Source organism: Ceratotherium simum, chromosome 9 (genome assembly GCF_057802395.1).
Source record: "Ceratotherium simum simum isolate JZ-2026a chromosome 9, ASM5780239v1, whole genome shotgun sequence".
Classification (NCBI taxonomy): domain Eukaryota; kingdom Metazoa; phylum Chordata; class Mammalia; order Perissodactyla; family Rhinocerotidae; genus Ceratotherium; species Ceratotherium simum.
This window is the reverse complement of record NC_141908.1, coordinates 24,293,905-24,321,261: the sequence shown is the minus strand read 5'-3', so window position 1 is coordinate 24,321,261 and position 27,357 is coordinate 24,293,905. Positions and strand designations below refer to the sequence as shown.

Sequence of the window (27,357 nt, the reverse complement as noted above, 5' to 3'; positions counted from 1 at the left end):
GGACCAAATATAGGAAACCATAAGGTCATTTCAGTAAATAAAAACCAACCCACCATTCTGGCTATCATATATTGTGGTTACTACAGCTGGTTCTTTTCTCACTGTCGTGGCTTCCAAGCATGGCTGCAAATTCTTTGACACTTTGACACTCTTCCTGTACTCCTGGATCTGAGTAGGCTTGTCACTGCTTCAACCACGAGATTACATAGAGAGTTACATTAGGTGACTTGAGGCCAGGTGGCTTCCACTTTGTTCACTGAAATGCTCACTCCTGGAGCCTGAGTTGCCAAGTAATAACTCTGACTACCCTGAGGTTGCCACATTGGAGAAAATAGCACAGCTTACTGGTTAAGAACACAGATTCTAGAACCAGGCTGTGTAGGTTCAAATCCTGGATCTACCAACTCCCTGCTATATAATCTTGGGGCAGTTACTTAATCTCTCTGTGCCTCAGTTTTCTCATTTATAAAATGAGAAACAGTGGTCTGGTGCACACCACCTGTTGTCTTACCTGTACCTTATACAGTTGTTTAAAGGGTCAAATTTGTGTATTTTCTTAAAACAAAATTTTTTATTCAATTTACTTAAACTAAAAAAAAAGAAACAAACCAGTTCACACATTTCTCCCACTCCCTACCCCCACCTCTTATAATCTTGCAACCACCAGTCTATTCTCTATATCTATGAGCTTTTTATTTTTTTATTTTCTTGGATTCCACATATAAGAGAGATCATATGGTATTTGTCTTTCTCTGTCTGACTTATTTCACTTCTTAGGATAATGCCTTTGAGGTCCATTTGTGTTGTTGCAAATGGCAAGACTTCATTCATTCTTTTCTATGGCTGAATAATTCCATTGTATATATATATATACCACAATTTCTTTATCCATTCATCCATCGATGAACACTTAGGTTGTTTCCATATCTTGGCTATTGTAAATAATGCTATAATGAACATGGGGATGCATATATCTTTTCAAATAGGTGTTTTTATTTTCTTCAGAAAAATACCTAGAAGTGGAATTGCTGGATCATATGGTAGTTCTATTTTTAATTTTTTGAGGAACCTCCGTATTGTTTTCCATAGTAGTTGCAGCAATTTACATTCCTATAAATAGTACACAAGGGATCCTTTTTCTCCACATCCTTGCTAGCATTTATTACATCTAGTCTTTTTGATAATAGCCATTCTAACAGGTGTGAGGTGATATTTCATTGTGGTTTTGATTTGCATTTCCCTGATGATTAGTGATGTTGAGCATCTTTTCACGTACCTGTTGACCATTTGTATGTCTTCTTTGGAGAAATGTCTATTGAGATCCTGTGCCCATTTTTTAATCAGATTGTTTGGTTTTTTTGCTATTGAGTTGTATGAGTTCTTTATAAATTTTGGATATTAGCACCTTATCAGATATATGATATGCAATTATTTTCTCCCATTCAGTAGGTTTCTTTTTCATTTGGTTGATGGTTTCCTTTACTGTGCAGAAACTTTTTCATTTGATGTAGTCCCACTTGTTTATTTTTGCTTTTATTACCTTTGCTTGTGGTATCAGATTCAAAATATATTGCCACGACCTATTGTCAAGGAGCTTACCACCTATGTTTTCTTCTAGGAGCTTTATAGTTTCAGGTCTTACATTCAAGTCTTTAATCCATTTTGAGTTAATTTTTGTGTATGGCATAAGGCAGTGGTCCAGTTTCATTCTTTTGCATGTGGCTGTCCAATTTTCCCATCACCATTTATTGTAGAGACTATCTTTTCCCTATTGTATATTCTTGGCTCCTTTATTGTAAATTAATTGACCATATATGCATGTTTTTTTTCTGTTTTCTCTTTTCTGTTCCGTTGATCTATGTGTCTGTTTTTATGCCAATACCATACTGTTTTAATTACTAGAAACATACAACCTACCAAGACTGAATCATTATAAAATAGAAAATAGAAAATGAAATAGACCAATTACTAGGAAGAAGATTGAATTAGTAATCAAAAACCTCCCAACAAACAAAAGTCCAGGACCAGACAGCTTCACTGGTGAATTCTAACAAACTTTAAAAGAAGAATTAATACCAATCTTTCTCAAACTTTTCCAAAAGATGGAAGAGGGGAGAACTCTTCCAAATGCATTTTATGAGATCAGTATTATACTGATACCAAAATCAGACAGGGATGCCATAAAAAAAGAAAATCACAGGCCAATATTCCAGATGAACATAGATGCAAAAATTCTCAACAAAATATTAGCACACCAAATTCAGCAATACATTAAAAGCTTCATACACCATGATCAAGTGAGATTTATTCCAGGGATGCAAGAATGGTTCAACATCCACAAATCAATCAATGTGATACACTGTGTTAACAAAATGATGGATAAAAAACATACGATCATTTCAATAGTTGCAAAAAAAGCGTTTGACAAAATTCAACATCCATTTTTGATAAAAACTCTCAATAAAGTGGGTATGAAGAGAAAGTATCTCAACATGTAAAGGCTGTATAGGACAAGCCCACAGCTTACATCATACTCAACAGTGAAAAGATGAAAACTTTTACTCTAAGATCAGGAGCAAGACAAGGATGTCTGCTCTCATCACTTTTATTCAACATAGTATTGGAAGTCCTAACTGGAACAATTAGACAAGGCAAAGAAATAAAAGGCATCCAAATTGGAAAAGAAGAAGTAGAATTGTCACTATTTGCAGATTACATGATATTATGTATGAAAAACCCTAAAGACCCTCTCAAAAAGCTGTAAGAACTAATGAGTGAATTTGGTAAAGTTGCAGGATACAAAATCAATATGCAAAAATCAGTTGCATTTCTTTATACTAATAACAAATTATCAGAAGTAGAAATTAAGAAAACAATTCCATTTGCAATTGCATTAAAAAGAATAAAATTCCTAGGAATAAATTTAACCAAGGAGATGAAAAATCTGTATATTGAAAATTATGAGACATTAATGGAAGAAATTGAAGAAGATACAAATAAGTGGGAAGATATTTTGTGTTCTTGGATTGGAAGAATTAATATTGTTAAAATGTCCATGCTACTCAAAGGAACATACAGATTCAACGCAATAACTATCAAAATTCCAAAGGTATTTTGCAGAAACGGAACAAACAATCCTAAAATTAGCATGGAACCACAAAAGATCTTGAATAGCCAAAGCAGTCTTGAGAAAGAAGAACAAAGCTAGAGGCATCATGCTCCCTGATTACACACTACATTACAAAGCAATCCAGACAGTTCTTACACATATAGAAGGGCAAAGTTGATTAACGACCTAACAAATAAAGTGAAGGGAACAATTTGAAAGAGTAGGAACAGAAATGAACAAAAAACAAAATATAGAGAAAGGCATTTTGTTCTCTGAGGAGACATAGTAGAAACCTGCTCAAATTTTTCTTTCTGCCAAGATAGAGCTAACCTCTCAACAAACAGTAAGTGAGCAGATCAGAAAAAACAATGTCTGTGACATGACAGTTCTGTGTGAGCCTAATCTCACTGAGCATATTAATTGTTCAATTCAGCAAGTGAGAGTTAAGCAATATAGTCAATGCACCAGAGGAAAGTGTCCTTAGAGGATGAAGAGTTTCCACTTTGAAGTCATAAAGGAGGTTGTGGGACCCTTAGGTGCTAAAGAGCTCTGTGGCTTCTTTTTCTCCTTAGCTATGCAATGCTTTTAGCAGGATATACGTAGGCTGTCTAGGATTGCTTAAGGTAAATAGATTTGGAATATATGGATTATTGGGACACGACTTCTAGGAATCTTTTTTGTAAGCCATATAACTATCAGAGTATAAGAGATGCTTCATGACCAAAACAGATCCCTTCTAATTGCATACATTTCTTAGAGACCTCATATGTTAAATCTGGGCCAGCCAGTATCCTAATGTAGCAATAAAGAATATGATAAGAAATGGGGAGCAAATTTGGCAGACTTCTGCTGGCTTCACCTATGCCTTGCAATTACATGTATCCTTGAAATTTGTGGTAAGCTGCTTAAGAGCTCTGATAATTGTGAATCTAATTTGACAACCTAATATTTTGTTTTATTGCCTTCATCCATTGGTATCATTTTCTGTACATGTCTTACTTAGGAAACAGTTCAATGGATTCTTAAGCTTCTGCCTGATGCCTCATCAATGGAGCTGGGCAATATGACACCAAGCTGTCCCACTTCATCGTCCTGCTTCATCATCATCACCACTCCCTGCCCCACTAACCTTAAGTTCCTGGTGCCACACTATTCTTTGCATGCATCTTCCAGCTATTCAAATAACCCTCTCTTAATAGATTCCTGAGACGCACTAGCTCACCAATTTACTTAATTGGCCTCTGGGAATTTATTGGCAGGAAGAATTCTGTTTTGGAGAATATTGCCCATGCATAGCATAGATTGCTTGATTGTTTGCTTTTTAATCCCAGCTCCTCCTTCCTATTGGAGGGTCACTTTCCTCCCTTCTTCCTTGGAGATACCCCCACCCTCAATTCCCTGAAGAAAAAGAATGGATTGCAGGTCTGCTGGTAGCGTTTCTTCCCTGAAGTACAGAATTCTCACCTTTCTTGTAATAAATTCTGAATTTTCTTGGGTAGTGAAGACTGAAGCTAGTACAGTAACTTTTGGTCTTTTTCCTCATTTGTAGTTTGAGGAACACCAGGAGCAGTTGACCTTGGGCAGGGATTTGTCATTCTCAAGGAGGACATTTGCAGCCTCAAGTGGCTAAAGGCAGCGCCTGTGAGGGAGTTGTAGAATAGAAATACAAGGGAAAGCTGTTCATGCTCTAAGATATCCTTTACACTCCATCAACACCTCCCATTTGAAATAAAAGCAAGCTATTGATGGGACTGAAATCCTACTTTATATAGTTGGGTGCAAAGGCGAGCAGGCTATCAAAATGTTAATTATGACTATTAATGTAATCTTCTTAGTGTCAACTGGCTGACTGAGTCTAGAGAAATTTAGATTTTATAGGTAATACTGGTTTCTCAAGCCATATCAGTCAGAGGAAGGAAAACTAGCAGTATGGATATCATAGCTTAACACTAATAACAAAATACTTGTCATGCGGAGACCTATCATCAAAAAGTGCTGTATTCCAATCAAATTACGGTTCTATTGAAAATTCTTTCTGTTCCTCATGAACTCCTCACTCCAGCCACTAAACACGCTGTCTACCCTCCATCCCCTACATTATGTCTATAAGAGAAACTCTACTTTTCATCTCTGTTTGGTACCTTTTTTATAGTCATTTCTATAGTTGTTCCACGGAGAACTTCCACCACTTGCATTTAAGGTAATGGTATTTTATGAATAGGGATACTTTTCCCCTAATTGGCATTAAAGCTATCTCTTTATAGTCCTGAATACCAGACTGGACTTTTCAAAGGTGATGTATTCTTCTGTCCAGTACAGGAAAAGGATTGCCTCTGTCTGCCTTTCAGTTCAATACTGGAAGCCCCAGAATAGAGGAAATAGGATACCTTCTTTCCAAGAGGCTTCTCCCGAGGGCAGGACTGCTTCCCACCACCTACATATCCTTTACTCCTGTAGATTAGTTCCCCGGGACTCTTGAGAGAGACATAAGTCGATTGTTGCTTTTTTATATATTTATGCACATGATTACTTTGGATTTTCTCCTATCATTTATCATTACTGAAAATGCCAAGCTAGGAACCTCAGACCAAAAGATCAGTATATATCTGAATTAGATAGACCTCATTGGACACCAGGTTACAGTCTTAGTACATAGTCAATTGCTAATCTTGAATATATCTATGAAACCAAAAGGTCCAATTCACAACCATTACTAGAACTGACACTATGGATATTTTCAGGAAAGCAACTGTTTCATAGTAATATTTCCATAGAACTATTTGACATTATTTTGGCATAGCAAGGCAAATCCCTTTCTAACAGCAGGCTAAAAATGTGCCTCAAATCAAAATCTCAGTAAAATGTACTTAAAAATATGAATAGACATGACAATTGATTTTTTAAAGTAAATGGAAAATATTAAAGTAGAAATCTCTGAAGTCATGCTGAAATTAGCAAGGGTACCTGACATTAAGTTCATAGAATTTTTTATTTCTGACAAAAAGCATTATCTGTCCGTTAATATGTATTTTACTTTTGAATAATTTTTAATGCGTGAAACTGTGGACTTGAATATAAACAAAATATTTAAAATGTGTTCCTATTGCTTCTACTGTCCAACTAAAAAATAAGAAAACAACTATTTGTATCCTTCTGGAATGGGATCTTGTATCAGTCAGGGTTCTCACATGGTTCAAGAATTTAATAAGGAGACTGCTTTCAAAGGTGTGAAAAAATTTTAGAGGAGTCGATAAAGGATGTTGAGACACTTAAGATGTGAGAAACAACAGGAAGCTATTAGCACTCCTAAGCCTGAAGAGCAAGAGGAGGAAGTGAGTGCTCTCAGAGCGGAGCCATGTGGGAGGAGCTGCCTGAAAGAAGAGAAAACCCTGGGGGAAGGTAGCCCCTACCAGAAACGGTGGCGCAGAGCAGAAAAGGAGTGGGGAAGAAAAAGCTCAGATCTCTTTTTCTGTCCTCTGCTCTCCCACTGGTGACACTCATTGGCTGAACTCAACCAGAAGCTAGCTAGGAGGGTGCTCAGGTTTATTGTCCACAGGATCGGACTCCTTGTGCAAAGAACAGTGAAGAAAAAGGTGGTGGGAGTAGAAGCCATAAAATGGAGAAAAACTAGCATTTATTTTTACTTCTGTTTTGTTTTCATATTTCAAGTGATTGATAGTAATTTCAATCCTTTTAAAATACAAAATAGGCAAGAAAGTGGAGAAGTATAGCTGAAACACCGTTGTTGAGAAAGGTATCTACTATGCCATCAATATCATATTGCTGCCAAGAGAATGGAGGACAAAATAGATCAATTACAAATATACACACATGTAAGTTGTATCTACACACACACCCATATATGTCAGTATGTGTTTGTATCCTTTGGTTTTCTCTAGTTATACTTGTCCATCAACAAGACAAGAATATTCCCATGTGCTTAATCACTCTCTTTATACATTTGTGAAGTAAGAAATAGCCTTCTATCCAGTATTCTCTGCCATCTGTTTTAGAATAATTTCATTTATTGCTCTCTCACTTTTAAAATTTTTGTAGAGAAACTGAAAAATTGCTGCTTGAATTTATAAATAGACCCTGTAACATTGGTTTGCACTAAAAACTGCTTATGCAATTAGTCTAATTTAATGTGCTTTCATTGTATTTAAGAAAAATTGATTTTCCCCTAAGTATACGAATATAAAAAGAAACATGAAATAATGTGAATGTAAAGAAAAGCCTAGGAAGATCCCTGAGAAAGCAGAATGAACCAGGCAGGAGAGAATATAGAGGAGACAGAAGGGTAATAGATGGTAAGGGTAAATTAGTGAGATGAAATAACAGTAAAACCTCATAGAGGACATATTTTGTGCATCATGGAATCCAAATTCCAATGCCAAAGTGAAAAAGCTTAATTAAAAAAGAAATAAAAAATTTAAAAAAGAAAACCAGTATTTTATGATAGGTATGTTAGCAAACCAACATTGTTATATTTACTCCATAGAGCTTTAAGCGTCTTCAAAAAATAGTTTATCACAACAATAGTATATGCAGTATAATCTAAGTATCTGAGGGAAGTATAGGTGTATCTTTTCTGTGATGAGAAACTTTTTGGTGATAAATACCTTATATAGAGTATAGTTCAACTTCTCAGCACATGTGCAACTCCAAGTTTGAGGGATGCTAAATAAAAGAACGATCTAGTCTCAACGTTCTTCTTATTTATTTATAGTATTCATTTATAATAAAGATTTTTAGTTGCTTATAGTTTTTTTAATTGAGGTATAAATGACATATAACTTTATATTAGTTTCAAGTGTATTTCTTATAATTATAGTAGAAAAAATTTCAGAATAAACTAATAAAGGTTGAAAGGCATTATTACTATATCATTAGTTTATGTAAATCTAATGTTGTCTATGTTAAAATAATTGCAATAGTGAAACTCCAAAAGCAAAAGGGAAAGTTATTTTCTTACATTTTTTAAGAGTTATATGAAGAAATCACTCTCGTGTAAGTTCGAAAAGAGCTTGGGTTCTCTTTGGAGGCAGAGCCAATTTGTCTGTTTACTCAGCACTCAATGATTTTGGAGATATTAGTCAACAAAAAAAGTACTAATAGCTTTTGGAAACATTAGCCTCAGAACCATTTTCCATTTAGTCTGTAGTTAGTTAATCGAGTGGATATTCATTTGTCCATATAAGCTATAAAATCCTACAATGAAGATGTAATTATAATTAACATTGCTGACCAGTTAAAAGGCATAAACAGTAGTATACCCATCAATATGCACTCTCTATTTGCTGACATTTCCAGTTATGCCAGATGGTGAATTTAATGATGGTGCCTTGTGGTGCTTCTAATGATTTTTGTGCCTGATGGTACTTTTATAGGGCTTGTCTCATCATAGGAGGCTGAAGGCTGACTTAATAATGATCTTCAAGCATATGAGGGGTCATGAAGTATATGGTTATGAAGTGACCAGCTGTTACTCATTCAAACGAGAAGTAGTAGATTTTAACTGTAACCAGAGAGATTTAACTTAGAGGTGAAGTAGAACTTCCTGATAATAAAAGATATTTAATGAGAAGAATGGTAAGAAATGCTATAGAATTTTTTTCTTGAGGATAGGATATGCTCATTTGTATGAAATCCAAGTTTGCTCTTATTTTGTGGATGATGTTTCAGTTTCCATTCACATCTAGAAGTCTGTGTATTTCATACTCCAACACTAACTGGGTTTGAATTCTGGCTCTGATTTATTACCTGGGTGACTTCAAGTAAGTTAGTTACTTAAATACTTTGAGTCTTGATTTTCTTATCTGCAAAATGAAGATAAAATCTTTCACCTAATTATCTAGGGACAAGTATAAAACACTATTAACTGTAAAGCAGGGTTGAATTTGCTTCTTCCATCTCTCCTCCAAGAAAATGAGACCAGACAGCTCAAAGATATTCTTTTAGTAGGATCCGATTGTTTTACTTTGGAGTCGCAGAATGAAGGAGACATGTGCAATAGTAGGGAGTAATATGAAACCCTCAATCTCTTCTCTAGAGGTTTATTTCCTACTCAGACACTGACGAGGAATATTTATCCTTCATAGCATTAAATAAGTGCACTCTGTTAGAAAGAGAAAGCAAAAGACCTTGTTCTAGTTTAGGCTCCTGTAATTACTAACTATATAACCCCAAACCAAGTCATTTAACTTCTCTGAGTTTTATATTGCCCCCTTTGAAAAATAGGTTAAGTTACCCAGCACTGATATATAAATTTTGATGTAACCGTTGTCATGGGGAAATAGGAGACAATGTTGGAAGGTTAGAAGAGATATAGCTCAAAAGATTGCGAGTGGAATTGTCTGCTGCAGTGGTTTATTTGACCCTGTGTATGAAGTGGGAAAAGGCAGTTCTGATCAATGAGAAGAGAATGAAATGACACCAAACCTCAGGGCACTTGCTTAGAAACTGTTTGTTTGACAAATAATATGTTCCATACACTGTTCAAGATACTTAGAATTTATCAGTATACAAGTCCAATAAGTTTCCTGTCTTCATGGAATATTAAGAAAAAAAATCAACAGATAATCATATAAATAAACAAGATAATTTCAGAGAGTGATGTACTAGGAAGAATATCAAACAAGGTGAGAGGATAAGATCGTGACTATGGGGAGAGGGTGATCCCACGGTCCAGGAAGGCTTCGTAAAGGTCATGCACAACACTGGTTGCTATCTCTGAATAAGAGGAAGGATTCAGCTATGCAAAGATGGAAGAGAGGCCCAGTTAAGGGCTGGAAGTAAGGAATCAAACAATCTATTATCACTTCTCTCAATCAAATTTGTGGAACATTAAGGTGTAACATTGGCAAAGTTTTGGTTAGATTCTGTTTGGCTTTATCAGTCACTAATTGATCTCTGCTCATCAATTTCTTTATAGGTAAAATGTAAGAGAGGGAGCAGAAATGTTATGTGAATTTGCTTATTTTCACTTTTCACCTCTAAAATGCTATGCTTTATCCTTTTGTTACCTATTTCACAGAGCAGATTTGAAGATGAAATGAGACAATGGATGGGTAACCAGTTCATTGAAGGCAACTCAGTGGGATATTAATATGAAACAATTTTATTTTTTTCTGATCACTGCTTTCAATCATGCTCTGTTTTGATGTCTACTTTCCCTGTCTCTTAATGAAATTGTAGGCAGATACCATAATTTTCCTGGTCTCTTTCAGTTATTAAAACTTAATCCAGTCTAGCTAAATATTCAAATCACACAACTTATCTACAGCTCTGTTGTCTTCTACTTTGAGCCTTAGCTGCAATTCTAGTACAAGAGGAAAATTCTAGTCAACATCTTGATTATATTTGTAAAAACAACTTTTTAGACTATTAGCAGTATAAAATTTAAGGTGTAGTTGTTATTAAAGGTGGTATTTTCAATTCTAAGTTATTTTATGGTGAAGCTTAGGTAAGAAAGAACTTATCATACTGGCAGCCAACTGGGAAGCTTAACTCTATAAGTGACTGTAGGAACTCAAAGACTAAAACTGAAGTCAGTGTTTGCAAACAAGGTAGGAGAACCACTAGAATCAGTTTAATCATTAATATTTTGTTTAAGTCTATAAAAGCTGTCAACATGGCAACTTCTTCTCAACATTCAGAAGCCTATAAGGAGACAGAATCTAGTGAGAAGATGTCTCCATTCTTTCACGTCTCAAAGGTGGAAATCAGGCCATCGCAGTTAAATGAGTTCGGAAGATATTTAGGATATTTAAAAAAATATATTTTTGTTATAATATGCCAGATTGTTGAATCTTTACAACCAATGCCTTAGGAGAATCAATAATAGTTGTTTCTACTGCATTTTAGAAAAACTATCATATTGTATTATACACTATAATATTTATAAGCCTATTTGTTGGTATTTTCCTACACACACTGAAACCAGCATTTAACCAATGCATTGAATAGTGAATTATGTCATTACTGAAAGAGAAAGTGATTTAAATTACCCCAACCATTTTTTGACGTGCAGATTGTCATTTTCTTCTGCCCGTTAAAAAAAGACTAAATGAATTTTCTCAATTTCTGTCTAAAATTAAAGATATCATAAAAGGCCAAATTTTTTGAGACAGGATGAGGAAATACATTCATTTGAAAACTCATTTTGCATGCTATAATTTTCACAAACACTTTTCTTTATGTAAAAACAATAATCCAAATGTCAAGTTTATTGCTTAAATAAAAAATCCGCACATAATTGTTTCACAGTAATTCTGTTTTCCAAAAAGTTACAGGGATGTTTTTATGTTTATTAAGGCATTTTCCTCTGCATGTGAAGAATATCTGATCATCATTTGGGAAAGAAACAGGAAAAGATTTTTCTAGATAATTTTATTAGTAGACATGCTCAAAAATCAGAAAGCAATTCCTTTTATAGAGAAGATTGTCAAACTGTGTATTTATCAAAATTTATACTTCCACTGGCCATGGCTTTCTTTCCTAGTGAGTGAAACATACTTATTCCCTCTATATATCTCAAGGAGAAACATTCTCAAAGTTCACTGTTCTATTCCAATGAATAAGTTAAATGGAACACAAAGCAAATTGTATGCATGTGTATATCTTATATATATGTATATACATATGTACATAGTACAATTGAAGAAAGAAACTTTAGAAAAATGAAACAATATATAGACATTTGACGGAGGTGAAGTAATTTAAAACATTAGGAAATAGTACTGAGGAAGAAAAAATGAAAATCATATAAATAATCATTTCAAATAGAATAAAATTCTATTGCAGTAACTCAGAAATTCACCAAAACTTTATAGCTAAAATTTCTTTGTCCTTGCGAACTGGCATTATCAGTCCCCAAATTATCAAGAGCTTTTAAAGCATAATAAAAATTTCAACTTCATTATGAAAATCTGTTAGTTTCATTTGGCTTGCTAATGTTATTTAAATAAAATTAATCCATATATTCTATGTATGATTGAAAAGAAGTAATTACTATTGAGACCATTTTTTCCCCTCTCAGAGGAGAGATACTATCTTAAAATACATAGGGAGTCTCTGCTTTATTATATTCACACCAGGAAGCATTATAGGAAGTATAAGACACAACTTACAAAAAATGTGAGTTTGGAGTAAAATGAGGGATGCAAGAGCAGTGTGATGTCCCTCATTTAAGAGTCTAGGCACAACCAATTCATAACCTGATACTCTGGTTGAAATTTAAGTTTGCAAAAGATGTCGCCTAATCCCAGGAATATATTCAAGGTGGATCAAAGGATTTGTGATATGTGCATTAAATGTCATCTTCCTACTAGGAATACTTGAAAGTTCCTGGGACAAGCATCAACCAAAGAGGTAGTAGATGAGGTCAGCCAATATTGATCTTATGTTATGGTTAACTACATTAATTATTTTTTTAGCAGCTTTTGTGTTAGGCCCTTAAATATTTTATTTAATCCTCACAATAACCTTATGAGGTAGGTAGGATTGTCTTTATTTTACCATTAATGAAATTAAAGCTCAGAAAAGTTGCTGACTAAAGTCCAGCTTTCAGAACTACTAGGAAGAGGTAAATGTTGGTCTCCATTCTATCTTTTTCTAATTCTAAACCCTGTGCTATCTGCAGGTTAGGAAGGTTATACACCCTATAGTCTTTCACTTGATGTAGAAATTGGGTTTCCCATGCAGTATCTTGTACTTTTGGAAATGCTCATCTTGTAAAAGTTGCCTTGAATGCACATGTAACACAGATTTCCTTGGATTTGTCAAAAACAAAATTCACAGGTAACTTATGATCCCTGGGTGAAGGTTTATTTTTTCTTTCAAAAAAGCATAATTCAAGGAGCTCCACTTTCAGAACTATAGGATGCCAAAATAAAAAGAGTTTATTATATGAATCTTGACAATTCTGATCGGATAACTTTGGTTTTGAGAAGTTATAAGTTCTTATGTTTGATAATGAAAAAAGAAAATCATGATTTTTCTCAAGATGTAAAACTTTTAAGATGGACAAGTAATTCATTGCTTATCTCTTGAAATGCAAAGCATTTAGAAATAAAAATCCTTTTCAGTCTATGATACTTCCATGTAAGAAAGAAAATATGTTTCACTTTTCAATTCCTCTTTGGGCTTAGCTTTATTTCCTATGGCAAAGATTTGTCCAAATAAATTTGCTTTGAGATATTTGACTCAGTGTCATTAGCTTGATGTTTTGTCCTATTTATCCTTTATTATTTACAGTGCTGCGATAAGAGGTGATGATTATTAGTACATAGAGACCTTGTTTTAGGGACAATAGAAGTAGATCCATAAGGCAGAGTTAACTTTGGAGGCTTTGTGAAGTCCCTAGTATTATAGTTTTTATCATCTTTATAGGGTAAGAAATATTTTTATGCCTTTATCACTTCCTGAATTCCAAGGCTAGAAACTAAGAACACCAACGAATTTTACTCGATAGATTTTGCTTACTGTTCCTAAAATTCTATGTTTATTCTGTTTTTCTGAAGTCCCCAAGGGTTCCAATATTTCTGGCCAGTCAAGAAGTGACATTCTTTGTTATTTGAAAGACTAAGACTCCTTAAGCCAGAGAGCATGTACTAGATCAGTTCCTAGTTGGAATTTGTATTATTGTTTCCACATAAGAAGGGAGGTCCTTGTTCCTTAATAGTCAGTCTATTATATATAATTAAATACTACCTTTAAACATGATATTTCTGGCAAGATCATGGTTACTTATCTTACATAAAAACAAAACAAAACAAACTACATTGCAATAAAAAGTAAATTGATTCTTTATGGCATTTTATGATATTTGACCATTTTTCTGTATAATTTTATAGACATGGCCAATATCAGTATGTCATATTTTTGACAGAATCAAGATCCTCAATTCTTTTGATGACTCACTCTTATGATTTATATTAAGATTTCCTATGAGATTTTTTTCCCCTCAGTTCTAGGGGGCAAGTTAGAAAAATAAACCATTCAAAGAGTATTTCATTCCAGATTATACAAGTATAGCCTGCTGCATTGAGAGATAGAGACTGACTGTGAAGAAAACAAATAAGATTTCCTAATGTGCTCATCAAAAACTATGATCTTATCCACAATCATATTTCCCTTATCAATGCACTTCAGTCCCGAAGAAATATTCTTGTTCTGCCAAATCTTGTATTAGTAGTCTTCTTTCTCAAAGTCATCTGCTTCTGGACTAAAGAAGTCCTGGTTTGGTCTCCTGTTACAATGTGACAGGTGTCTATTTGTGGTGGCAAAATCAACTTAAACCAAGAACCCTATACTCATCAGAGTGTGTGTTCTCTCCAGTATCAATAGTCAAGAGCACCTTACACAGTCCTGTACTAAGACTATCGTTCTCTTGGTGTTTCTCCAGAGGTCTCCATTTCTTAATAAACTAAAACTTATAGCAGGGGCCTTAGGCAAGTATAAGGAAAAGGAAGGAACACTTGGTGATAAAATTATATGGATCTGCTTAAATTATTATAGTAAACAATAGAATTGAGCACAGTTATTTCCTACTGGAATATAGTATATAACTATTTCACAAAGATTTGGGCAATGATTATACTGATGGTAAGAATATACCATGGAGTATGAGGGCATTAACAGATCTCTGGCACCTGCCAGCCCATCTGGGAAAGTGTATGTTACCATCCTAACTGGAGCTTTACAAAAGAAGCAAATGTTTTTCAGTGACAAGGATATATAAGTAAAAGCTATTCTTGGTGACTCGGTTCATTTCATTTTCTCTCTTTATGGATGTTAATGTCCTTAGAAGTTGTTTTGTAATCAAATATTACTTCCTAATTAACTCAATTTAATATTCATACAAGGGCTTTAAGTTAATTAAGGATGTGGAAATTAAATTTAAGTTGACATTACAGAGTAACACAATGACTGTTGATAATGAAAAGTAGGAGAGAAGTGAGGTTTAAAATTTTACCCGTCTATCGTGGTGGAGTAAGTCCAAAAGATTCGTAATGTTAAGTTCAAATGAATAAATCCTTTTAAAAGACCTAAGTTATTACAATTCCATTTGATTGAACCTGTGTTTGCATTCTTAGTATCTTAAATATTTTGTGGAAACAGTGTTAATTCATTTGACGTATAAAACCAAATTAAGAAAATCAAAATAATAAATGCTTCATGAAATGAATAAATCTTGTATAGATAAAATATTATATTTGCATAATATTTCAATTTGTTAGAAGATCAAAAGAAAACAGATGGTATTGTTAAAAAACAATTAACTCAGTCTGATTTGTCCAAGGATTAACCTTAAGTAAGTTTATTACATAAACATAGATCTTATTATTCTTCTGTAGTAATTTACTAAATAACGAAATGATTGAGAAGTTTTGATTAATGCACTTTACAGTTATTTCTTGCTAACCTAATGTCCATTTGCAATTCCTTGTTTCTTATCTGGCAATCAGATGTTGCCAACCCAACTAAACTGAAAATTTCTGTGAGAGATTGATCATCCCCTGTCTCCCACATTTAAGGTACAACTCAATTAAGTGCTAAGAATATAATTTCTTTATTTGGTGGAAATTCTTGAATCTTCTATTAGATTTACATAAGTGCTTATTAATCTCAATAAACAATCAGATTAGGGACTTCTTCAAATTTTTTAGGCACCAATATTAGTTTGCTAGGGCTGTCATAACAAAATACCAGAGACTGTTGCTTAAACAACAGAAATTTATTTTCTCACATTTCTGGACACTGGAAGTCCAAGATTCAAGTGTCAGCATATTTGGTTTCTGTGAGGCCTCTGTCTTTGACTTGCAGAGGACTGCCTTCTTACGACGTCCTCACAGCCTCCTCTCTGAGTATGCACATCCCTGGTGTCTCTTCCTCTTCTTATAAAGACATCAGACCTATTGGAGTAGGGCCTCACATTTTTGACCCATTTAACCTTATTTAATCTTTTAAATAAATAAGGTTATTTATTTATTTAACCTTCACTAAAGATCATATATATATATAGTACTATATATATACTATAATAATATATATATATATATATTTAGTATATGTATATATAACCTCATTTAACCTTTACTAAAGGCTCCATCTCCAAATACAGTCACATTAGGGGCTAAGGCTTCATCATATGAATTTTGGGAGAACACAATTCAGTACATAATAGCCCCGAATTTATTTAATCTTTGTAAGAGTCCTATTAGTAGGGTTCTTTTATTATCCCAATTTTTTAAAACACTTTTGTTATGATGTAATTGACGTGATAAGCAACACATATTTAAAAGCTATAAGTGATGATATATGTATATATCAGTGGAACCATCAGTGTAATAAGATAGTGTACGTATCCATCACCCCCAAATGTTCACATGTGCCCTATATACTCTCTTCCTTCCCAGCAATAACTTATCTGCTTTCTGTCACCATAGGTTAGCTTTTATTTTTTTTACAGCTTTATATAAATGGAATTATACATTATATACATTTTTTGTCTGACTTCTTTCATGCAGTATAATTATTTTAGATTCATTTATGATGTCAGATTTATCAATGGTTAATCCCTTTTTATCACTGAGTAGTTTCTTTGGACAGCTATACCACAATTTGTTTATTCTTGCACCTGTTGATAGACACTTGGGTTCAGGTTTTGGCTATTACAGGTAAAGATGCTATAAGTATTTGTGTATAAATCTTTATTTGAACATAATTTCTTTTTCTCTTGGGTAAATACCTATGAGTGGAAGGGCTGGATTACATGGTAGATGTATATTTACCGTTTTCAGAAACTGCACAACTGTTTTTCAGAGTGGCTGTGCCATTTTATATTTCTCCCAGTAGTATATGAGAATTCCAGTTTCTCTACATCTTTGTCAACACTTGGTCTACTCAGTCTTTTTAATTTTAGCTATTCTGTAGATATGTAGTTATATCTCATTGTCATTTTACTTTGCATGTGCCTGCATTTACTAATGATATTGAACATTCTTTGGGTATGTTTATTTGCCATTCATATATCTTCTTTGGTGAAGTCCATGTTCAAGACTTTTACCATTTTTGTAAAGGATTATTTACTCATCCATGAGTTTTGAGAGTTCTTTATATATTCTGTATACAAATTCTTTATCAGATACATACCTTGTAAAGGTTTTATTCTTTCATGGCTTATCTTTTACTTTCATAACAGTGTCTTTTGAAGAGCAGAGTTTAATATTTTATGAAGTCTAATTTAACATTTTTTTTATGGACTGTAATTTTGGTGTCAAACCTAAGAAATCTTTGTCTGACTCAAGGTCACAAAGATTTTCTCTTATGTTTTCTTCTAGAAGTTTTATGTTTTAGGCTTTGCATTTCAGTCTATGATCCATCTTGAGTTAATTGTTGTGTGTGATACAAGGTATAGATCCCAGATAATGTTTTCGCATAAGAAACCAATTTTTCCAGCGCCATTTGTTGAAAAAACTATTCTTTCTTCACTGCATTGCCTTTACACCTCTGTCAAAACCAGTTCTTTATATAGGTGTGAGTTTAATTCTAGAGTCTTTATTCTGTTCTACTGATTTTATTTACTGATCTTTACACCAGTACCATCATATTTGGATTACTGCAGTTTTATACTAATTTTTTTCTTTTTTTGCTGAGGAAGATTGGCCCTGAGCTAACATCTGTGCCCATTTTCCTCTACTTTATATGGGAGGCCACCACAGCATGGCTTGACAAGCAGTGCGTCAGTGTGCGCCTGGGATCCGAAACGGCGAACCCCGGGCCGCCACAGCGGAGCACATGCACTTAACCACTCGCGCCACCAGGCCGGCCCCTATACTGATTTTTAAAATCAGATACTACTATCCTTTCAATTTTGTTCTTCTTTCAAGGTTTTTTGACTATACTAGGTCTTTTGAATTTCCGTGTGAGTTTTATAATCAACTTCCCGATTTCTACAGAACGTGTGCTGGGACTTAATTGCATTGAATTGATCAATTTGGGGAGAATTGACATCTTGACAATATTATGTCTTCCAACACATAAACAAGGTATATCTCTCATTTATTCTATTTATTCTTTAATATGTCTTCACAGTGTTTATTGTTATCATCTACAGGTCTTTCACATATATCACACAATCATTTTATATTTTTATGCAATTTTCAATGACACTGTTTTTAAATTTCAATTTCCAATTGTTAGTTGCTAGTATATGGACAAATGTCATTTGCATATTGGTATTGTGTCTTTTACCATTGATAAGCCCCCTAATTCTGTTTTCTTTTTGGTAGGTTCCATTGGATTTTCCACATAGTTAAACGTGTCACCTACAAATCACTTCTTCCTTTCTCACCTGCTTGTCTTTTGATACTTTTCCTTGTCTAAGGGCATTGACCAGAGTTTCAAGTGCTGTGTTGAGTAGAAGTGATGAGAGCATATTTCTGTCTTGCTTTGCTCCTGCTCTTAGTAGGAAACCTTTAGTCTTTCACTGTTAAGTATGTTACCTGTAGAGTTTTTCATAGATGCCCATTATCAGGTTGAAGAATCTCACTTCTATTCCTAGTTTGCTGATAGTTTTTATCAGTAATGGACATCAGATTTTGTCAAATGATTTTTTCCTTATTGAGATGATTCACTTTGTTCATATAAATAATTATATTGATTGATATTAGTAAACCAACCCTGCATTATTGGAATAAACAGCACAACTTGATCATGACATATTGTCATTTAATATATTGTTAGATTTGATTTGTTAAATTTTGGTTATGATTTTTGCATCTATGTTTATGAGGGATCTTTAGTTTCCCTTTTTTGTAATGTCTTTGGTTTCAAATCAGGGTAATGCTGACCTCATAGGAGGAGTTGGTAGTACTTCCTCTTCTTTAATTTTTTTTTTTTTAATTAGTATATTTTCTTCATTAATTATTTAGTAGAATTTACCAATGTAATCACTTGATCCTGGAGCTTTCTTTATGGGGATATTTTTAATTACAGTTATAATTTTTTTTCATATGTATAGGGCTATTCAATTACCAATGTTTACTTGAGTGAACTTTGGTAATCTGTGTTATTCCAGGACAGTGTCCTTTTACATCTAAGTTGTCAAATTTATTGGCGTAAAGTTGTTCATAATATTCCTTTATTACCCTTTTACTATCTGTAGAATAGGTAGTGATAGCACTTCTCTCATTCCTAATATTGGAAATTTGTATCTTCTCTCTTTTCTCCTTGCTCAGTCTGCCTACAGTTTTATCAATTTTATTTATTTTTTCAAAGAATCAGCTTGTTATTTTATTGATTTTCTTTATTATTTTTCTGTATTATATTTGATTAATTTTTACTTCTGTCTTTATTATTTCATTTCTTTTGCTCATTTTGAATTTAAGTTGGTTCACTTTTTGTAAGTTTTAAAGGTGGAAGCTGAGGTCATTGGTTTAGCCCTGCCTTCCTATTATAGCTGGTTAGTTACAAAAGTTTCTCCCTAAAACTAGTGGGATCCCATTCTGTTATTGTTTTGTTTGTTTTTTTTTCATTTTTTTATGTTCAAATACGTGCTATACTCACTTTTAAGTTCTTCTTTGACCCATGGGTGATTTAAAGTGTGTTAGTTTCCAGGGCCGGCCCCATGACGTAGCGGTTAAGTGCGCGCGCTCCGCTGCTGACGGCCCAGGTTCGGTTCCTGGGCACGCACCTACACACCGCTTGTCAGGCTGTGCTGTGGCAGCATCCCACATAAGTGGAGGAAGATGGTCATTGATGTTAGCTCAGGGCCAGTCTTCCTCAGCAAAAAGAGGAGGATTGGCAGGTGTTAGCTCAGGGCTCATCTTCCTCACAAAAAAAAAACAAAAACAAAAAATAAAATAAACTGCTGCCAAAAAAATAAAAAAAAATAAAGTATGTTAGTTTCCAAATATTAGGAGATTTTTCCAGAGATTTTACTTCTGTTGTTGATTTCTAACTTAATTCCATTATGATCAGAGAGATACTTGCATTATTGGATACTTTTTAACTATATGTTTTATGTTCTTTTATAACCCAGTATATTGTCTGTCTTAGTAAATGTCCATATGCTAAGTGTTTGTCTTACATTTGAGAAGAATAAGAATGTTGGTTTGATGTTCTATAAGCATCAACTGGGTCAAGTTGATTATGTTGTTCAAGTGTATTATATCCTTGCTGACTTTTTGTCTTCGTGATCTATCAATTATTGAGACAAGAGTATTAAGATCCCTGACTCAATTTTTGGATTTGTTTCTTCTTGCAGTTTTATTAGTTTTTGCTTCATATATTTTAAAGATCTGCTGTTAGGTGCATAAATGTTTAGTATTATTATGTTCTCTTGATGAACTGATCTCGTTATATCATTTATTGGCTTATTAGCAATAATTCTTTGGTTATTTTAGTGGATAATTTAGTTTTCATACTATACCTTTTTGACTTATTGTGTGTGTATCTTCAAATTATATTTTACCTCTTCGTGTGTAGTATAAGTACACAGTAGTGCACTTCCCTCTCAGATTTATGATTTTGTTTCTCATGAATTTTACATTTATATATATTATAAACCCTAATATATTGTTATTATTTCTGTTATAATAGTCAATTATCTTTTAAAGAGTTTTAAATAATAATAAAAATAAAACATATATTTATTCTTGTAGTCAACATTTCTGGTGCTCTTCATTCCTTAGTGTAGATTCAGATTTCCAGCTGCTATAATTTCCCTTCTGCCTGAAGGACTTCCTTGAACATTTTTTGTAACACTGGTGATTAATTCTTTCAGCTTCTTTATGTCTGAAAACATCCTTATTTTGCCTTTGCTTTAAAAAGATATTTTTGCTGGGTATAGATTTCTAAGTTGACAAGTTTTTTTTTTTCCTTTCAGTATTTTACAAACATTGTTTCACTGTCTTCTCACTTGTACTGTTTCCAAGAAGAAATCTGACGTCATCTTATATTTTGTCCTCTCTATAACCCATGCCCTTTTCCTCTGGTTGCTTTCTTTCTTTCCTTTTTTTTTTTTGTGAGGAGATCAGCCCTGTGCTAACATCTGCCAATCCTCCTCTTTTTTTTGCTGAGGAAGACGGCCCTGGGCTAACATCTGTGCCCATCTTCCTCCACTTTATATGGGACGCCACCACAGCATGGCTTGCCAAGCAGTGCGTCGGTGCGCGCCCGGGATCTGAACCAGCGAACCCTGGGCCGCCGCAGCGGAGCGTGCGCACTTAACCGCTTGCGCCACCGGGCCGGCCCCTCTTTCCTTTTTTTATTGTGGTAAAATTCACATAAAAAAATTCATCTCTGGCTGCTTTTATAATTTTCTCTTTGTCAGTGGTTTGGAGCAATTTGATTATGATGTGCTTTTTGTAGTTTCTTTCATGTTACTTATATTTGAGGTTGTTAAGCTTTTTAAATATGTGGCTTTATAGTTTTCTTCAAATTTGTAAAATTTTGGGACATTATTTCTTTAAATACTTTTTCCAATCTCCCCACCCTGGGGGACACAATTACGCATATATTCAGCCATGCGAAGTTGTCCCATAGCTCACTAATGCTCTTTATCTTTCTCTGAGTTCTTTTTTCTCTGTGTGTTTCATTTTAATAGTTTCTATTGTTATGTCTTTAAATTCATTAATCTTTTCTTTTGCCATGTCTAATCTTTCGTTAATACAAACTGGTTCATTTTCTATCTGAGATATTGTGGTTTTTGTCTCTAAAAGTTTGATTTTGGTCTTAATATTTTTCCTGTCTCTACTTACCTCCTCTGCTAATCCTAATATCTGTATCAGTTCTGGGTCACTTCTGATTGATTGATCATTCTTCTCATTACAAGTCATGTTTTCCTGCCTAATAATTTTGATTGGATGCCAGGCATTGTGAATTTTACTTTGTTAGGTGCTGAATATTTTTGTATTCTCTTAAGTCTCTTTGAGCTTTGTTCTGGAATGCAGTTTATTACTTGAAAACAGTTTTATCCTTTTGGTTCTTACATTTATAATTTTGGATCTGGAGCAATGTTCAGTTTAGGGCTAATTATTCCCTGCTACTGATGCAAGACCTTCTGGAGTACTCTACCCAATGCTGTGAATTATGAGTTTTCCAATCTGGCTGGTGGGAACAGGTATTATTTCTGGCCCTATATGAGCACTATTCAATGTACCTCTAGTCGTTTTGAACTAAGGCTCTTTCCCAAGCCTTAGTTAGTCTTCTCACATGCATTTGTCCTCTGCTGAGGACTTGAAGAGAACCCTCTGAAGATCTGTGGGGTTCTCTGTGCATCTCTCTCTTTTCTGGTACTCTGATGTGTGAACTCTAGCTACCTTGTTCTTCCTGGAATCTTAGTCTGTCTCTTCACTTCAAGGAGTCTGCTGGGCTCCACTTCAGTGTTCCTTCCCTATGCTATGGCCTGATAACTCTTTAAAGGAAGTAGCTGGGGAAAAAATAGGGCTCAAATTATTTGTTTCTTATCTCTCAGTGATCACTGCCCTTTATTACCTGATATTCATTATTTTGAAAACACTGTTTTGTGTATTTTGTCTATTTTTCTTTCTTTGTTTCAAGCAGGTGGATAAATCCAGTTTTTGTTGCTTCAATTTTGCTAGAAGTGGAAGTATTCTTCAAATTTTAGAAGACTTTATAACTTAATTTATAAACCTCACCTCCTGCTGTAGATAAAAGTATACAACCTGTTTTCTCAGAAAACTTTCATGCTTAGGCATTGGAAGAATTTAATCAGTCTCTGTAACAAGCCCAGAAACTTGCAGGTAGCCTTTCTGTGCAGGATAAAAACCATATTCTTTCAATCTGGGCCCCAGACAGGAACATTAGCCAAATATAGAATTTTTAAGTTAGGGATTTCCAGGATGAGGAGTCTATAAGCAGAGTGCTGTTTCATATGTTGTGTTTTCTGTTTCTGTAGCATCGATCTGTCATTTTGTTGGTCATAAACCTAGGGGCTTGACACCCACGTTTAATGCCGATGCCAAAAGTTTTTACATTTGCCTCAGCACTTCTGTGTTTTGTCTGAAAGTATAGAGAAGAAAGTATGCATTCAAACCCTTCAGATTTTACTGGTGGTAATTAAAAGGAGGTTGTAAAGGAAATTGCAAAAAGCAGAGTTGGTCATTCCAACACACAATCAGGCTTATTCATTCTACTGTTATATAAGGTAAGAAAATCCCTTTTAGGAATTAGAAATCTTGGTATTTAAAACCATGAAAAAAATGGTTTTAATTATTTAAATCTTTGCCTATAATTTTTCATGTTAGATAATAGATATGTCTTTAGGAATTAGATACTACAATAGTGTAGGGTTTTTCAACTTTGGTATTATTGGCCTCTTGAACCAAATAATTCTTTGTTTCGGGGGATCCTGTGGATCATAGGATGTTTAACACCATCCCTAGGCTTTACACCCTAGGTTACAGTAGTGTGCCCTTCTCCTTCAGGTTGTGACAACCAAACGTGTCTGTATATTGCCAAATGTTCCTGGAGTAGGGGAGGGGGGCATAAAATTTCCTATGGTTGAGAACCATTGCTATAGTGCAGCACACTTAATAGACTGCATTCATCAATAATCTCCAAAATTATTCCTAAAATGGTAGCCACAGATTTAAACGGGCTACAATTAAAAATAGGCCATTGATTGTAAGAGGCTAGTTACCTTACTATCATAAAAAAGGCTAGGGAAAATGGAAATGCAACATACCAAAACTTATGCAGCAAAAGCAGTTCTAAGAGGGAAGTTCATAGTGATAAATACCTACATTAAGAAGGAAAGATCTCAAATAACCTAAATTTACACTTCAGGGAACTAGAAAAAGAAGAACAAATTAAGCCCAAAGTTAGTAGAAGGAAGGAAATAACAAAGATTAGAGTAGAAATAAATGAAATAGAGGCTAAAAGACAATAGAAAAGATCAATGAAATGAAGAAATGTCTTTTTTAAAGGTAAACAAAATATACTAACCTTTAGTAAGAGTTACAAAGAAGAAAAGAGAGGACTCAAATAAATAAAATTAGATATGAAAGAGGAGACATTAAACCTGGTACCACAGAAATACAAAGGATCATAAGAGACTACAATGAACAATTATTTGCCAACAAATTGGACAACATAGAAGAAATGGATATTTTACTAAAAACATACAACATATCAAGACTGAATCATAAAAAAACAGAAAATCTGAACAGACCGATTACTAGTAAGGAGGTTAAATCTGTAACTTAAAAAACCTCCCAAAAAAGAAAAGTCCAGAACCAGATGGCTTCAATGGTGAATTGTACCAAACATTCAAAGAATTAATACCAATCCTTCTCAAACACTTCCAAAAATGAAAAGAGGGGGGAACACTTCCAAACTCATTTTATGAGGCCAAAATTACCCTGATACCAAAATCAAAAAGGACACTACAAGAAAAGAAAATTACAGGCCAATATCCCTGATGACCATAGATGTAAGAATTCTCAACAAAATATTAGCAAACCAAATTTAGCAGTACATTAAAAGGATCATACCTCATGACCAAGCCAGATTTATTCCAGTGATAAGCGGTGGTTCAACATCTGCAAATCAATCAATATGATATACCACATTAACAAAATGAAGAATAAAAATCATATGATCATTTCATAGATGTAGAAAAAGCATTTGACAAAATTAATATCCTTTTGTGATAAAAACTCTCAGCAAACTGGGTATAGAGGGAACATATTTCAACATAATAAAGGCCAATATGACAAGCTCACAGCTAACATACTCAAAGACGAAAATGAAAGCTTTTCCTGTAAGATCAGGAACAAGACAAGGATGCCCACTTGCCACTTTTATTCAACGTAGTGTTGAAGTCCTAGCCAGAACGACTAGGTAAGCAAAACAAATAAAGGGCATCCAAATCAGAAAGTAATAAGTAAAACTATCTCTATTTGTAGGTGATGTGATATAATATATAGAAAATCCTAAGGACTCTGCCAAAAACTGTTAGAACTAGTAAAAGAATTCAGTAAAGTTACAAGATCCAAAATCAATATACAAAATCAGTTGCATTTCTATACACTAATAACAAACTAAAAGAAAGGGAAATTAAGAAAACAATCCAAGTCTTGGCTATTGTGAATAACGCTGCAATGAACACAGGGGTGCATGTACCTTTACAAATTGGTGTTTTCAAGTTCTTTGGATAAATACCCAACAGTGGAATAGCTGGATCATATGGTAGTTCTATCCTTGATTTTTTGAGGAATCTCCATACTGTTTTCCATAGTGGCTGCACCAGTTTGCACTCCCACCAGCAGTGTATGAGAGTTCCCTTCTCTCCACATCCTCTTCACCACATGTTGTCTCCTGTCTTGCTAATTATAGCCATTCTGACGGGCGTGAGGTGATATCTCATTGTAGTTTTGATTTGCATTTCCCTGATAGTTAGTGATTTTGAACATCAAGGGACGAATGGATAAAGAAGCTGTGGTATATATACACAATGGAATACTACTCAGCCATAAGAAACGATGAAATCCAGCCATTTGTGACAACATGGATGGACATTGAGGGTATAACGCAAAGTGAAATAAGTCAGAGGGACAAGGTCAAATACCGTATGATTTCCTTCATTAAGTAGTAGATAATAACAACAATAAACAAACACATAGGGACAGAGATTGGATTGGTGGTTACCAGAGGGGAAGGGGGGAGAGAGGAGGGTGAAAGGGATAATTCAGTACATGTGTGTGGTGATGGGTTGTAATTAGTATTTGGGTGGTGAACATGATGTAATCTATGCAGAAATAGAAGTACAATGATGTACACCTGAAATTTTTACAATGTCATAAACCAATGTTACTGCAATAAACAAAAAATTAAAAAAAACAAGAAAACAATCCAATTTGCCATTGCATCAAAAATAATAAAATATATAGGAATAAATTTATCAAAGGAGGGGAATGATCTGTACCCTGAAAGCTATAAGATATATTTTTTTTTTTCGTGAGGAAGATCAGCCCTGAGCTAGCATCCATGCTAATCCTCCTCTTTTTTGGCTGAGGAAGACTGGCTCTGAGCTAACATCCACTGCCAATCCTCCTCCTTTTTTTTTCCCCAAAGCCCCAGCAGATAGTTGTGTGTCATAGTTGCACATCCTTCTAGTTGCTGTATGTGGGATGTGGCCTCAGCATGGCCGGAGAAGCGGTGTGTCGGTGCGCGCCCGGGATCCGAACCTGGGCCGCCAGTAGCGGAGCGCGTGCACCCAACCACTAAGCCACAGGGCCGGCCCAGAAAGCTATAAGATATTGGTGAAAGCAATGGAAGAAGACACAAATAAATGGAAAGATATTCTGGCTTCATGGATTGAAGAATTAATATTATTAAAATGTCCATACTACCCAAAGCAATCTACAGATTCAATGCAATGCCTATCAAAATTCTAATGGCATTTTTCACTGAAATAGAACAAACCATCTAAAATTTGTTTGGAACCACAAAAGACCCTGAATAGCCAAAACAATCTTGAACAAAAAGAACAAAGTTGGAAGTATCATGCTTCCTGATTTCAAACTATATTACAAAGCTGCAGTAATCAAAATAATATCTTATTGGCATAAAAACAGACATATAGATCAATGGAACAGAATAGGGATCCCAGGAATAAACCCATGCGTATATGGCCAATTAATTTATGAAAAAGGAGGCAAGAATATACAATGCAGAAAGGAGAGTCTCTTCAATAAATGGTATTGGGAAAACTAGACAGCCACTTGCAAAAGAATGAAACTGGACCACTATTTTACAACATACCCAAAAATCAACTCAAAATGGATTAAAGACTTACAATAAGACCTGAAACCATAAAAAATTCTAGAAGAAAATTTAAGGGGTAAGATCCTAAACATTGGTTTTGGCAACGATTTTTTTCATCTGACTGCAAAAGCAAAGGCAACAAAAGCAAAAATAAACAAGTGGGACTACATCAAACTAAAAACCTTCTATACAGCAAAGGAAACCATCAACAAAATGAGAAAGAAACCTACAGAATGGGAGAAAATATTTGCAAGTTATGTATCTGATAAAGAGTTAATATTCAAAATATATAAAGATCTCAGACAACTCAGTCAAAAAACAAATAATCTGATTAAGAAATTGACAGAAGAACTGAGTAGACATTTTTCCAGAGAAGACATACAAATGGCCAACAGGTACATGAAAAGGTGTTCAACATTACTAATCACCAGAGAAATGCAAATCAAAAC

The 27,357-nt window shown here is 34.3% G+C and overlaps 1 protein-coding gene across 5 annotated transcripts in view; it reads left to right on the top strand.

Annotated features, from left to right (window-relative positions):
* Positions 1 to 27,357, top strand: part of LRP1B (LDL receptor related protein 1B) — a 1,862,264-nt gene that overhangs the window by 926,033 nt on the left and 908,874 nt on the right. The window lies entirely within an intron of this gene.